Source organism: Ascaphus truei, chromosome 5, assembly GCF_040206685.1.
Source record: "Ascaphus truei isolate aAscTru1 chromosome 5, aAscTru1.hap1, whole genome shotgun sequence".
Classification (NCBI taxonomy): domain Eukaryota; kingdom Metazoa; phylum Chordata; class Amphibia; order Anura; family Ascaphidae; genus Ascaphus; species Ascaphus truei.
Genome location: NC_134487.1, coordinates 232,388,823 through 232,403,876, shown reverse-complemented (window position 1 = coordinate 232,403,876; position 15,054 = coordinate 232,388,823).

Sequence of the window (15,054 nt, the reverse complement as noted above, 5' to 3'; positions counted from 1 at the left end):
CTGGGTGGTTCGCTCACCTCTCCCGTCCGCTTCCGGTTCGGCCGAGCAAGTTCTTCCTCTGCTACAGCCCCCACGACCACTCTGCCCTTTGTCATGGCCACACCCCTTGACAACTATCGTCTCGCGGAGGAGGAGCGGGCCAGAGCGGAGGTGCGGCAGCGGGAGAAGATGTGCAGCGGAGGAGGAGTGGGCCAGAGCGGAGGTGAGGCAGCGGGAGCAGAGGTGCGGCGACCCGGCATTTTGCTTTCGTGACCCGGTGCCGGGTCGCGACCCACCATATGGGAAACGTTGGTTTAGAATATATATTTAAAAAAGGAAGAAAAAAAGCCTCTGCTTTAAAACCTGCTGCAATAACAGCACACAGCAGGGTGAGGCTATTAACCCTCTCACTGCCAGCAATTACATCTGCACAGTCCTTTCTCTCCTAGTTGTCCCTTCTCCTTCAACTTTTAAAAAGTGGCCCCTGAAAAAATTAGTCACAGCCCTGCAGTACCAAAGCCAGGGACCTCAGCATTAAGCACCCCTCCTGCTCCTGCTAGTAGCACCCACACCCTTGTGGCCCCTTCAACATCATGGGCACAGGTGGTGTCTAGTGGAAGTGCTACCAGCCCCAGCACTGTCACCGCTGGGGCACAGCTAAGCAGGAAGCATGGGGTGCGGTGCTATATGTCAGGGTCCCATGGCATAGGGGAATATGTAAGGGCTGTGGCTGATATAGTGGGCTCCTCTAATGTGGTGGCGGCCAGCCGCATGTATGGCAGAGCTGTACTGTTTCTGCGTACACTGGCTGCCACCCACAATGTTATACAGAGGGGCATCACTATAGGGGGGACCTTTGTCCCAATGGAACCCGTAGAAGGGCTGGGCACAAGGGTAATGCTATCTAATGTGCCCCCCTTCATCCCGGATCCCCTTCTGCGCCCCCACCTGCAGGCCCTGGGAGACTTAAAGTCTCCCATTATTAAAATACCATTGGGCTGCAGAGAGAGAGCACTATAACATGTGCTCTCTTTTAAGAGGCAGGTGCAGCTGCATCTGCCTCAGGGCGCAGATAGCATCGAGGGATCCTTTGGGGTTCCCTTTGAGGGGGTGCTGTATAGAATATTCTACAGCACTGAGAAAGTGAGGTGCTTCTTATGCAAGGAGCTGGGGCACGCTCGCAGGAGCTGCCCCCGGGGGCTATCAAAGTCAACAGCCCCGGCTCCAGCACCTAGCACCTCACATGCTGCAGCACCAAGCACCTCATGTGTTACAGCACCCCTCCCCGCTGAACCCATCACAGCGGGGCCCTCAAAGAAAAAGGTCCCCCCTGGGAGCTCAAAGGAGGCTGCTGCTCCTACCACCAAGGCAACCTCAAAACCCCCTTCTTCCCAGTCACAACCATCAGTGGCTGTGGCAAAAAATATTGCTACAGCCACAGGGAAGAAAGGGAAGAATGCCACCTTGGCCCCCGAGGTCACTGCTGTCCTTAAACCACACCCTACCCCCATTTTAAGCACCCATAGTGGTGTGGGGATGACAGCAAGTGGCCCTTCCTCTTCTGGGAGTGACATCCCCAGAAAGAGGACGAGAAAAACTAATCGGGGGGTGGCTGAGGAATGGGAGGTGCTTTTATATGAGACACCTCCCTTCACGGCCAAAAAAACAAGGAGTAACTACCAGGTGGCATTGTCTGGCCCGTGCATATCACCCAGCCACCTTAAACAGCTGGTGGCTGAACCGGTGCCAGACCACACACCTCTCCCTCCAGACCCTGCGGGGGTTATAGTGGACAAGGGTCTGGAGATAGAGAAGGGGAATGAGGGGGCCCCCCACAGTTCAGGGAATGAACTGCAGGCTACTGCAGAAATGCATGGAAGCCTGCACCTGAGCTATAAGGGGGTCCCCAACAATACCCCTGCTGAATGGGTGGTTGCTGTCCCTGATGACGTGACATTTGGTGACAGCCCTGTGGTTATCCCTCTACTGCCACCAACCAGTGGCACTCCTGGGGCAACTATACCGTCTCAGGAGCATCCATCTGTGGAGGGAGATGCCATGGGATTAACCCCCATTCAGGATACTGGGGGTGGTGCTGAAGGGGAGAATGAAGCAGGTAGTGAGGTGGATATGGAGGAGGGGGATCAAGTGGGCCCTTCTATTGTTATCTTGGAGGTTCCCAATGTAGAGATCCCTCCTCAGGAAACCACCGATTCCTGCGACATTCAGGTTGCACAGGCAGCAGTGGAGGAGGCCATTAGGGCACTTCGTGCCTATGTGGCTCCCAATAACATCGGGGATGCCACACCCACTGCTGCTGTATCTGCAGCCACTCCCCAACGTGCCACCAAAATGGCACAGCCAGTACCACCCTCAGGTCCCACCATAGAGGGTGAAATGGACCCTCCTCAGACGCCAAGAGGAGGGTCCATTAAGATCAAGCTGAGGAGACTAGTCCCTGCAGAGGAGGGCGGGGATGACAATCTCCTCGGCCAGGAGGAGCCCGGGGATGAACCAGTCATCCCCGCTAGGGAACTCACACGTTTCCTAGAGAGCACCCTCTATGGACAAAAAAAAAGGAAGGTGCAGTTGGCCCTCGAGAAGTGGGGAGATATCAATCTCATTGTTCGCTCTCTCCAGGCGTACATGAGGGCCAACCACAGGGCCAAGGTTTCTGGGAGCTCGGAGCATCTCCGAGCCCGGAATTTTTTTAACCAGCTGCGAGAGTACCAGGCCTCACAGGGAACTGCCCCTGAGGCTGGTACAAGCAGTACTCCTGACGCACAAAAATAATGGCTTTGCACATCAGCACGCTCAATGTTAACGGCTGTAAGGACAGTCTCCGCAGGTTCGAGGTCCTCTCCTATGTCCAAAAGGGAGGGTACTCAGTGACATTCCTTCAGGAGACCCATACCACTCCAGAGGCTGAAGCCAACTGGCACCTGGAGTGGCGAGGCAGGGTCTTCTTCAGCCACCTCTCTTCATCATCATGTGGGGTGGTGACCCTGTTCTCCGAGTCCTTCCAGTCAGAGCTGCTGTTTGTCAAGGCTGTTATCCCAGGCCGTCTACTCCACCTCCGGGTCCGGTACCTGGACTACACGTTTAACCTATTGAACGTGTATGCTCCATCAATCGGGCCTGAGAGAGCGAGGTTCTTTGTCAGGCTGTCGACATACCTGAAGACGGTTGACGCAGATGAGTGTGTGGTACTCGGGGGTGACTTCAATTGCACCCTCGAGGCTCTAGACCGAGTCGGGACAGAGCCGAACCCCTCTTTGCTTCGACCCTGCGGAAGATCATTACCCGCCTCTCCTTAGTCGACATCTGGCGGGAACAACATAAAGGGACACCAGATATGTACACGTACGTTAGGGTGTGGCGTGGCTTGGTGTCCCACTCCCGCATCGACCGGCTTTATATATCTAGCCACCTCATGTCACGAGCCCGGTCCAGTGCCATTAGGTTCACGCCGTTCACGGATCACAACTGTGAGTCCGTGACGGTGGTGCTAATACCATCAGTGCCCTCGGCCGCCTACTGGCACTTCAACAACTCCTTGTTGGAGGACCAGGGCTTCGTGATGTCGGTCTGGGAGTTTTGGACTGCCTGGAGAGGTTGCAAGGGTGACTTTGCCACGTTGAGTCAGTGGTGGGACGTGGGCAAGATGCGCTTGGGCCTTTTGTGTCAGGAGTATGCCAAGGGTGCGAGCAGGCGGCGCGATGCTGGGATCGAGGCACTCCGGGGGGAGGTGCTCGATCTTGAGAAGCGGCTGCCTGCATCTGGGGACCAAGCCCTGCAGTGTGAATACGTAGAGAGGAAGTGCTCCCTCCGTGAGCTGGAACAACGCCAGGCTCAGGGGGCGTATGTGCGATCCCGCCTCCTTTTTCTTCGAGAGATGGATCGCGGGTCGCGCCTCTTCTACGCTCTGGAGAAAAAAAGAGGGGTAACCGAAGGCACATCACCTGCCTTCTAGCCGATGATGGTTCCCCTCTGATGGATCCGGAGAGCATCCGGGATAGGGCCCGGATGTCCTATTCCAACTTGTTCTCTCCGGATCCCATCGATCCAGACGCCTGCAGGGTGCTATGGGAGGGGCTTCCAACGGTCAGCGAGGGTGACAGAGAGAGGCTGGATAAGCCTCTTACTCTAACTGAGCTCTCTGACGCCCTCCGTCTCATGTCCTATTGTAAATCTCCGGGGCTGGACGGGCTGACCGTAGAGTTCTTCCGATCCTTCTGGGAGACTCTGGGACCTGACTTCCAACAGGTCCTTGAGGAAACCCTCGAGGCCGGTGAGGTGCCCCTTTCTTGTAGACGGGCAGTGTTGACTTTGCTGCCCAAGAAGGGGGATCTCCGCCAAATCAAAAACTGGCGACCGGTCTCGCTGCTATGCATGGACTATAAGATCGTGGCCAAAGCCATCTTGCTGAGGCTCAAGTCCGTGCTGGCAGTGGTGATTCACCCCGACCAGTCTTATACCATCCCGGACCGGACCATCTTTGATAATATCTTTCTGGTCCGGGATTTGCTGCACTACGCTCGCAGGACTGGTCTGTCTCTTGCCTTTCTCTCCCTAGTTCAAGAGAAGGCATTTGACAGGGTGGATCACGATACCTCATAGCCACTCTGCACGCGTACTGTTTTGGCCCATGGTTCGTGGGCTATCTGAAGACGCTGTACGCCTCTGCAGAGTGTTTGATTAAGATCAATTGGTCCCTGACCGCACCCTTGGCATTTGGTAGAGGAGTACGTCAAGGTTGCCCCTTGTCCGGTCAACTCTATGCGCTAGCCATCGAGCCTTTCCTTTGTCTATTGAGGAGAAGGCTCACAGGGCTAGTGCTACGAGAACCAGACATGCGGGTAGTCCTTTCAGCCTATGCTGACGACGTGCTCCTCGTGGCCCAGGACCTAGTTGATCTGGAGCGGGCACAAGAGTGCCAGGAGGTCTATACTGCGGCCTCCTCAGCTCAGATGAACTGGTCCAAATGCTCAGGCCTTTTAGAGGGTTCCATACAGGTAGACTCCTTGCCTCCCACATTTCGTCATATCTCGTGGGAGGCAGATGCAATCAAGTATCTGGGAGTCTACCTGTCCACTGCGGAGCGCCCGTCCCAGAGAATTGGACCGAGTTAGAGTAACGTGTCCTCGCTCATCTGGGATCATGGAAGGGTCTCGCGAAAATGCTTTCCCTCAGGGGAAGGACTCTGGTGATCAACCAGCTGGTGGCCTCTCAGCTGTGGCACTGGCTGAGTGCCCTGAGTCCGACCCCTGAATTTATCACCAAGATCCAGAGAGAGTTGCTGGACTTTCTCTGGATGGGAAAACATTGGGTCTCTGCCGGTGTTATGTACCTCCCTCTGGGAGAGGGCGGACAGGGAGTAGTGTGTGTGCGCTCCCAGGTGCACACCTTCCGCCTCCAATACCTGCAGAGATACCTGTACGCAGACCCTTCTCCGCAGTGGTGCCAGCTGGCTTCCAGCTTCCTTCGCCAGCTGCGCAATATGGGGTATGACCGGCAATTGTTTCTCATCAAGCCTGAGGGGTTTGGGAGAGACCTCTCAGTGTTGCCGGCATACTACCAGGAAACCCTGAAGTCCTGGAGCATGGTCTCCGTGTCCAGGCAAGGAGTGGCTGTTGGGGAGGACCTCCTGACCGAACCCCTGCTGTATAATCTAGCAGGGGGTGCACGGATGTTGGAGTCCCCCAGCATCATTCGCCGCTTTTGCCAGGCACGGATGACCTGAGTCGGGGATCTCCTGGACTATGAACGGTCGGAATGGGTGGAGCCCGAGTTGATGATGCACCACCCAACGAATTCTGCGCCGTTTGCTGCAGGAGATCAAGGACGCCATGCCCCCTGACTCGCGCACCTTCCTAGAGGGGTTATTGCAGACCAGAGCACCACGTCCACCTTCCGACACCCCGCCTCCAGCTGTATGCGTGGGCCCAAAATCCCGCCAACCACCTCAGGCTCCTCCTGTCCCCAGCCTAAGCAAACTGGGGACTATTCCCTCGGCCTGTTTCCGCAGCAGGCCGAGGAGGTGGCTGTACTCTCTCGTGCTCCATACAGTGCACTACCTCGCCCTCGACGCCCGCCCCGATACCATCTGGAGGCGGGTACTACCAACGAACGAGGGCGAGAGACCCCGGTGGAGGGAGCTCTATTCAGAGTTAGTTCCCCGACCCACCGGGGACCTCAGCTGGAGAGTCCTCCATGGTGCACTGAGCACAGGAGAGTACCTTGCCCACTTCACGGACTCCCCAGCCACATGCCCCTTCTGTGGCACAAGGGAGTCTGTGTTTCATATTTATTTTAGTTGTGCCAGACTGCAGCCCCTCTTGTCGTTCTTGAGGGGCCTCCTCCAGCAATTCTGGTTGCATTTCTCCCCATATGGAAAATAGCTGAAGCGCTCAAATGCAGGTATATCTCAAAATGATAATAAGCCAGACCACTGTACCAGGGTACTAACAATTGATATAGTACCTATTGTGTCATATAATGGGTACTATCCTCCTGAAGACAGGTGGTGTGTGGTGCAACCCACTCACCATATGTCTCATTGGCAGGTTCCCCTGAAAAATATGCAAATACTCACATCCTGGTAGGGCAGGCAGGCAGGCTGTGCAGCTACTCAATGCAATACAGGGAAAAGGGAGACCAAAAAGCGCACCAGCACAAACGGAGCAGGAAGAAACCAAAACAAAAAAATGATTAAAAGGGCACTTTAATGTGGCAAAAGACCCATCCAATGCATTTCGAACATCGCAGCGTTCTTTTTCAAGGAAAAAGAACGCTGCGACGTTCGAAATGCATTGGATGGGTCTTTTGCCACATTAAAGTGCCCTTTTAATCATTTTTTTGTTTTGGTTTCTTCCTGCTCCGTTTGTGCTGGTGCGCTTTTTGGTCTCCCTTTTCCCTGTATTGCATTTCTCCCCACACTTATTTATTTTTGGGCGCCCAGTATACCGGAACACTAGGGCCAGGGACCTCCTCGTCAACCTGCTCCTGTCATTAGCCAAACTGGCTATTTATAAGTCCAGGAAGCAGTGTTTGGCTGAGGAGGTATCCCTCACCTGCCAGGCCTTATTCCGGGTGCTGGTGCGCTCCCGTATCCGAGCAGAGTACACCCACGCTGTGGCCACTGGGCAGGAAGATGCGTTCTTTTCCCAGTGGGCCTTAGATAGGGTGCTCTGCTCGGTATCCCCCCATGGTTTTAATTTCAAGCTCCACATCCTTATTTAAGTGCACTGTTTTTTTATTATTTACAGCTGCACTTGTTTCTGGTTTAAGTTTGTTTTTGTTTTGTTCCTTAAATTTTTCTGGTTGGTCTTAATTGGCCAACCAGTTGTTGTATTACCTGATTGGTATAAAGTGAAACATACAGGTAGCCCCTTTTACAAGTGTGACATTTATAATATATTTATTAATATATAAAATACAGATAAAACATTGTGCTATCACATACAAATCCTGTATGTTTCACTTTATATATCTCTACCAGTGAGTGGCACTTTTGTTTTTATTATTTATTTATTACTCTAAGTGCCACCACAACAATTCAGCATTACTATCTGTTAATTTCATTAAACACTAAGGGGCAGGTTTGGTTAATCTAATCCATCCCCCTTTTTTTCTAAATAAGATCCGATTGGATGCCTATTCATTGGTATTAACCAATAACGAATGTGGACTGGTATATAAAGGACCCCAAAGAGGTGCCCCTGATATCGCCTGAGGAAGAATACTTTGTATTCGAAACGCGTCGCGAAGGGTGTCGCTGGTCTGTTATCCACATACAGCCAGTCTTCACACAAGTGTTTTTTTGATAATCACGATTTAAACGGAAAACGGACAGTCATCTCCGGGACTACTATAGGGGGCTTCATTCGCCGCACATGCGCGTCACGCAGGCCATCACGCTGACAACCGTGTGGAGCTGAACACGCAGCATAGCCCAAGACACAGTCCCAGCGCGCGGGGCTTGTTTCTAGAGATTGAAATCACCCCCTTCTCATCCCATCTGTTGCCTCACCATAGAAGTTACGATCGTGATTAGGACCATTAAAGTTTTTATTCATGTAAGTGTATACTACTAATTTTATTTGTCTGTAATACACATTATATCTCAATCTTGGTGCGCTTTTGTGTTTTTCTCTTTTTTTCTTGGGACTTGGTATCGCTGTCGGAGTTCTCTGCTGGGATCCACAATGGAGGTGGGGGAGGACACCTTCAACATCAAGAGCTACAAAAGATTAGAGAGGAACCACTATTCCAGTTTCTTAAAGAGCAAGAGCGCGGACTGGACACTTTTTCTTTACGTTTGTATTGTTTTATAACCAGGGAGAGAGAGAGAGAGAGAGCAAGCAGGAGAGGGTTTAAAATATATTTTTAAAAAAGGAAGAAAAAAAAGCCTCTGCTTTAAAACCTGCTGCAATAACAGCACACAGCAGGGTGAGACTGTTAACCCTCTCACTGCCAGCAATTACATCTGCACAGTTCTCTCTCTCCTAGTAGTCCCTTCTCCTTCAACTTTTATTTTGCTATGATTATTTATAATGAAGGGGAAGGGCGCTAAGAGGCCCCAGGGGCCACAGGGACAAAAAGTGGCCCCTGAAAAAATTAGTCACAGCCCTGCATTACCAAAGCCAGGGACCTCAGCATTAAGCACCCCTCCTGCTCCTGCTAGTTGCACCCACACCCCTGTGGCCCCTTCAAAATCATGGGCACAGGTGGTATCTAGTGGAAGTGCTACCAGCCCCAGCACTGTCACCGCTGGGGCACAGCTAAGCAGGAAGCATGGGGTGCGGTGCTATATGTCAGGGTCCCATGGCATAGGGGAATATGTAAGGTCTGTGGCTGATATAGTGGGCCCCTCTAATGTGGTGGCAGCCAGCCGCATGTATGGCAGAGCTGTACTGCATCCCGGATCCCCTTCTGCGCCCCCACCTGCAGGCCCTGGGAGACTTAAAGTCTCCCATTATTAAAATACCGTTGGGCTGCAGAGAGAGAGCACTAAAACATGTGCTCTCTTTTAAGAGGCAGGTGCAGCTGCATCTGCCTCAGGGCGCAGATAGCATCGAGGGATCCTTTGGGGTTCCCTTTGAGGGGGTGCTGTATAGAATATTCTACAGCACTGAGGAAGTGAGGTGCTTCTTATGCAAGGAGCTGGGGCACGCTCGCAGGAGCTGACCCCGGGGGTTATCAAAGTCAACAGCCCCGGCTCCAGCACCTAGCACCTCACATGCTGCAGCACCAAGCACCTCATGTGTTACAGCACCCCGCCCCGCTGAGCCCATCACAGCGGGGCCCTCAAAGAAAAATGTCCCCCCTGGGAGCTCAAATAAGGCTGCTGCTCCTACCACCAAGGCAACCTCAAAACCCCCTTCTTCCCAGTCACAACCATCAGTGGCTGTGGCAAAAAATATTGCTACAGCCACAGGGAAGAAAGGGAAGAATGCCACCTTGGCCCCCGAGGTCACTGCTGTCCTTAAACCACACCCTACCCCATTTTAAGCACCCATAGTGGTGTGGGGACGACAGCAAGTGGCCCTTCCTCTTCTGGGAGTGACATCCCCAGAAAGAGGACGAGAAAAACTAATCGGGGGGTGGCTGAGGAATGGGAGGTGCTTTTTTTTTTTCAACAAAAAAGTTTTTATTGGGACAAGGTACAGTTCACATATTGTCTGACAACCCATTATCATGCATGAGTGATCCCGTGCCCAAAATTTTAGTTTTTCAGTACCAACTGGTACAAATACTGACGTACAGTAGGGAAAAAGAAAAGAAAGAAGAAAGACAACGGACATACGAGACGAACCAGACGAACCCAGGGGAGGAGGGGGGGGGGGGGTCGGGGGAGGCCAAGCGAGGAGTGTCTCCTGTCTGTGATCTGCGACCACCGAAGTTGTGCTTTTTCTGTAGGGATCTTCCTCTTGCCATCTCACTGTCTGCCTACGTCTGCCCTACCAGTGCTCTATTCTGTCGCTGTCCGTGCCGCCTCCCCAGAGGAGAACGCATTTCTTGTTATCACAGCAGAATATTGGTGGCATTCACCCCTAGGATGTCTGATTGATCTAGCCAAGGGGCCCATATTTTTAGGAAATTTGTGCCGGTGTCATTGACCAAACTCGTCAATTGCTCCATCCGGCAAACATACCAAATTCTGTTCCGAATTTTCATCATCGTGGGTAAGTCTGGTTGCTTCCACAGTGCCGTGAGTTCGCACCTCATGGCTGTTGCAAAATGTGCAATCAGTTTTTGTGCCGGTCTGCTTAGCCCCCACCTGCGCCTGCCCAGCAGGAACAGCCAGGGGTCCAAGGGGACCGGGTGTCCGAGAATTCTCTCCAGCCAATTTTGGATTTCCTCCCATAAAGGTGCCACTTTGGTGCAGCCCCACAGCATGTGCAGCAAGTCTGCTTGTTCCCCACACTGTTTGGGGCACAGTGGGGGGTAACCTTTTACAAACTTTGCTAATCGTATTGGGGTAAGATACCACCTCATTAGGACTTTATATGCGTTCTCCTTCAGGGTTGTGCAGATCGAGCTTTTGGCCGCTGCCAGCACTATTGAGTCCCAGTCGTCATCTTCTAAAGTCTCCCCTAAGTCAGCTTCCCATGCACGTCTGTAGTGTAACTTAGTGTTGTCTGTGGGCCCAGGGCAGACTACCTCTCTATAGATCGTAGAAGTAAGTCCCGTAGTGTCCGTACCTCTCGAACACAGCTGCTCGAAATTGGTACTCCGAGGGCGTTTAGGGATTTTGTTGTAGAAGGCTCTAATCTGGAGGTATCTAAAGAATTCAGAGTTTGGTATCCCAGTTTCAGATTTAATTTGGTCAAAAGATTTTAATAGCGGGCTACCTTCCAGATGTAGAAGCCTCGTGAGGCCCTTTCTTTTCCAGGCCCCCAGTTTCCCACTTGGCATGCCCGGAGCGAAATCAGGGTTCCCTACAAACGGGGTCATGTATGTGTGCTGGGTGGTAAGAGCACATCTGTATCTGGTTTCCCCCCAAACTGCCAACGAGCTCTTCAGTGCCGCCAGCGGCACCCCTATGGATTTTTGTACCCTTTTTGGGAGCCAAATTAAATCCTGTAGCTCTACCGGGGAGCTACATTCTTTTTCCAGTTCCACCCACCTCCGGAGATCCGGCGGCATGTGCCACTGTACAATTTGAGTCAATTGCGCCGCTCGGAAGTAGGCCATCAAGCAATGTACCCCAAGTCCTCCTCGTAGTGTTGGGCGAATTAACGTACTAGCTTTGATACGTGGCTTTTTATTACCCCAGACAAATTTCACCATGGAGGACTGCAAACGGAGGATGTCAGCTCCGGCCACCTGCACCGGGAGGGTCTGAAATAGGTAAAGGATTCTGGGGAGGAGGTTCATCTTGAGACTTTGGATCCTGCCGATCCAGGAAATTGCATAGCCCGACCAAAGTCTGAGATCCTCCGTCAGAGTCCTTATCAGCCTGGGGTAATTGGCTTTGTAGAGGGCGCTATATTCTTTGGTAATATTTACCCCTAGGAATTTAATAGAGGAGGCTTGCCATTTAAAGTTAAAATTTAGTTCTATCAGTTTTGCTGTGGCCTTTGGCAGGTTTAAATTTAGTGCTTCTGACTTAGTTTGGTTAATTTTGAACCCCGAGATCTTATTAAATGTATCTAGCAGGCTGAAGACGTTCGGCAGAGAGGTAAGGGGTTTTGACAGCATTAGAATAATGTCGTCCGCATACAGGGCCACTTTGTGTGACTGGTCTTGAATTTGGATACCTGTTATATCTGGGTTATTACGGATATGTGCCGCCAAGGGCTCAATGCATAATGCGAATAATAGTGGGGACAGGGGACAACCCTGGCTGGTGCCACTCCGTATCGGGAATTCCTCAGAGGGGAAGCCCTGGTGCTGGATCTTCGCCCTCGGTTCATGATACAGAGCTAGAATGGCGCCCAACATTCTCCCTCCTACCCCGAACTCTCCAAGCGTCTCTGTGAGGTAGGGCCAATCAATTCGATCAAAGGCTTTTTCGGCATCTAAACTAAGTGCCATAGACGGGATCTTCTGTTTTTGGGCCAAATCGATTAAATCTATGATCCGTCTAGTGTTATCTGCCGCTTGCCTCCCGCAGATGAACCCTACTTGATCTGGGTGGACCAGCTTGGTCATCACCGTATTTAGGTGGTTTGCCAGTAGCTTGGAAATTTTTTTAGTGTCGGAATTGATCAACGAGATCGGGCGGTAACTCTTACAGTCGGCTGGGTCCTTCCCTGGTTTGGGGATCACTGATATAGACGCTTGGAGCATCTGGCTGGGTATAGGGGCACCTTCCAGGAATGAGTTATATAACCTAGTCAGGTGAGGTACTAACAGTTTTCGGAACTTTTTGTAGTATAGGTTAGAGAAACCATCGGGGCCTGGGGCCTTCGATGGCTTCAGTGTTTTGATTACCTCTGATATTTCCTCACCTGAAAAATCTACCTGTAGCGCCTCCCTTTCCACTCTGCTCAGTTTGGGCAGATTCGCCTCCTTCAAGAATGCCTGCAGCTGCCTACGAGTGGTCTCGCAATGGGAGACCTTCGCCCCGTCATACAGGGTCTCGTAGTAGGTTTTAAATTCTTCCACAATTTGTTTAGGGTCAGAAAGTGAGGCCACCTTTACTAGTTCGGATTGACTGTATATGGAAATTACTACTCGTGTTACGGAGTTTACGGGCAAGCGGGGTATCTGGCTTGTTGGCGCGTTCATAAAATTTCCGTTTGGACCAGGTCAGCTCCTTCTCAGCTCGGGAGGCCATCAGTAAATTTAGTTGTGTTTTGGTATCTAGCCATGCCTTAAGGGTCTGTGCTTGTTTATTTTGTTTGTGTAGGGCGGAGAGGGTTTTTAGATCAGATTGTTAAGTGTGAATCTTTTTTCCCCTTTCTTTCTTCTGCCTAATTGCGATCCCTATGAGTTCTCCTCGTAGTGTCGCATTATGTGCCTCCCATAGGGTAGACTGAGATGCCACGCTACCCATGTTCTCGTCGAAATAGGCCCTGATCTTTCCCCCTATTGATTGTTCCACCTCGGGGATTTTAATTAAGAACTCATTGAGTTTCCAGGTCGCTCCGGGCCTGTTCAGTACAAAATCGGTGCACCGCAGCTCTACTGGTGCGTGATCGGACCATGAAATATCATGGATTCCCGTGTGGGAGATCTGCGAAACCATTCTGTTGGTCACAAAGAGGTACTGTAGTCTATCCTGCTGTACCGGTCGTGTGGGTGGGAATAAAATGTGTATTCTCTTTCCCCTGGGTGTTGTCCGCGCCAGATATCAACCAGGCTATTGGCCCGGAGGCCTCTGATCCAGGCAGCTCTACCCTGTGGATTTTTCTGTCCGCCTAGGGTGCATCTGTCCGTGTGCGGGTCGAGTGTGTGATTAAAGTCCCCTCCTAAGATTATGGCACCTTGTGCTGTTTTTTGTAAGATCATGAAGAATCTATCAAAGAATGAATCTGCGCGGTCGCTAGGGGCATAAACGTTTGCTACGGTAAGTGGTTGGCCACGGATGGTCCCAACCACTATTATGAACTGACCATTAGCGTCTTTCTTTGTGGTTTTTATGTCTATCGATAGGCGGTTGTGCAACAGGATTGCAACTCCTCTTTTTTTCTTATTGGCTGAGGCTGCCACCCAGGTCTGGTATCTACCATCTAAATATTTAGGGGAGTTGCGTCGGGAAAAGTGTGTCTCTTGTAGAAGGATAATGTCAGGGTTTAATTGTTTGTAGTCTGTCATGGCCAAGCGTCGTTTTTGGGGACTGTTAAATCCCTTTACATTATGTGATATGACTGTGAGGTCCCTACCCATTGGTGCTTCTTGTGCGAGTCTCTGCGGTGGTGGTCTGGGTGCTGATCCCATGTTGTCGAGATGTCTGGAGACGTCGGAAGCTCGTCGTGTGACCACTTGTGCCTTTGGCCTGGGAGCGGGGGAAACAGTAGGGAACAAACACAGGGAGTACACAGAAAACATTGAGACAACAACACATAAAACATTTGGTGAACCCATGGGATTGATCCTCTCTGGGTACCAGGTCTGCCCCTTCTGGGCGTCCAGTCTGGGTCTCTCCGCCTCCTCCAGAGGGAGTGGGCTCCCGACCCAAATGCACCGGCCCAGTGGGGGGGGGGGGCAGGAGGGATAATGGGGGGGGAGGGGAGGGAGGGGGGAGGCAGGAGGGGTAATGGGGCAGGAGGGGTAATGGGGGGGGAGGGGAGGGGGGAATGGGGGGGGAGGGGGGGCAGGAGGTGTAATGGGGGAGGAGGGGAGGGGGGGTAATGGGGGGAGAGGGGAGGGGGGAGAATGGGGGGGGGGGGGGAGGGGAAGGGGGGGGGGGAGGGGAAGGGGGGGAGGGGGGAGGGAGGGGGGGGAGGGGGGAGCGGGGGGGAGGGGGGAGGAGGGGGGAGGGAGGGGGGGGAATGGGGGGGAGGGGGGAGGGAGGGGGGGGGAATGGGGGACGGGGGAGGGAGGGGGGGGAATGGGAGGAGGGGGGGAGGGGAGGGTGGGAGGGGGGAGGGAGGGGGGGGGAATGGGGGGAGGGGGGTGAGGGGGAGGGGGGTGAGGTGCGGGATGTCTGCTGTTATGCTTGCTTGTAGTATCTAAGCTTAGAATTGCCCCCTGGGGGGTGTCGGGCAGGGGTGTCCTCTCTACTATCTCTACCTGTGAGCTCCCTGCTTCACCTGAGCCCCACGGGTCTAAATCGCTTAGCTGGGTACAGCGAGGGCTGATCACCTACATCCCTTGTAATGACGTAAGTCCCTTGGGTGGTTGCGCACGTGTCCTGAGGGCTTATGGGGTGGGGGAAGGGGGGGGGAAGTGCAAGGGGGTGGGAAGGTTAGGGGGGAGGGGGAAAGTGGGGGGGTGGTGGTGGTGGGGGGGGTGGCTGGGGAAGGTGAATTGTGAGTACGTGGTGGGGGGGGGGGAGGGATGAGGTGACGCCAAAGCATGTGGAGGTGTGGTATGGGGGGGTGGTACGATGATGTGGTGTGGGGGGGTGGGGAATGGGGGGGGTTGTGGGATGAGGTGATGTTGTTGCGTGTGGAGGTGGGG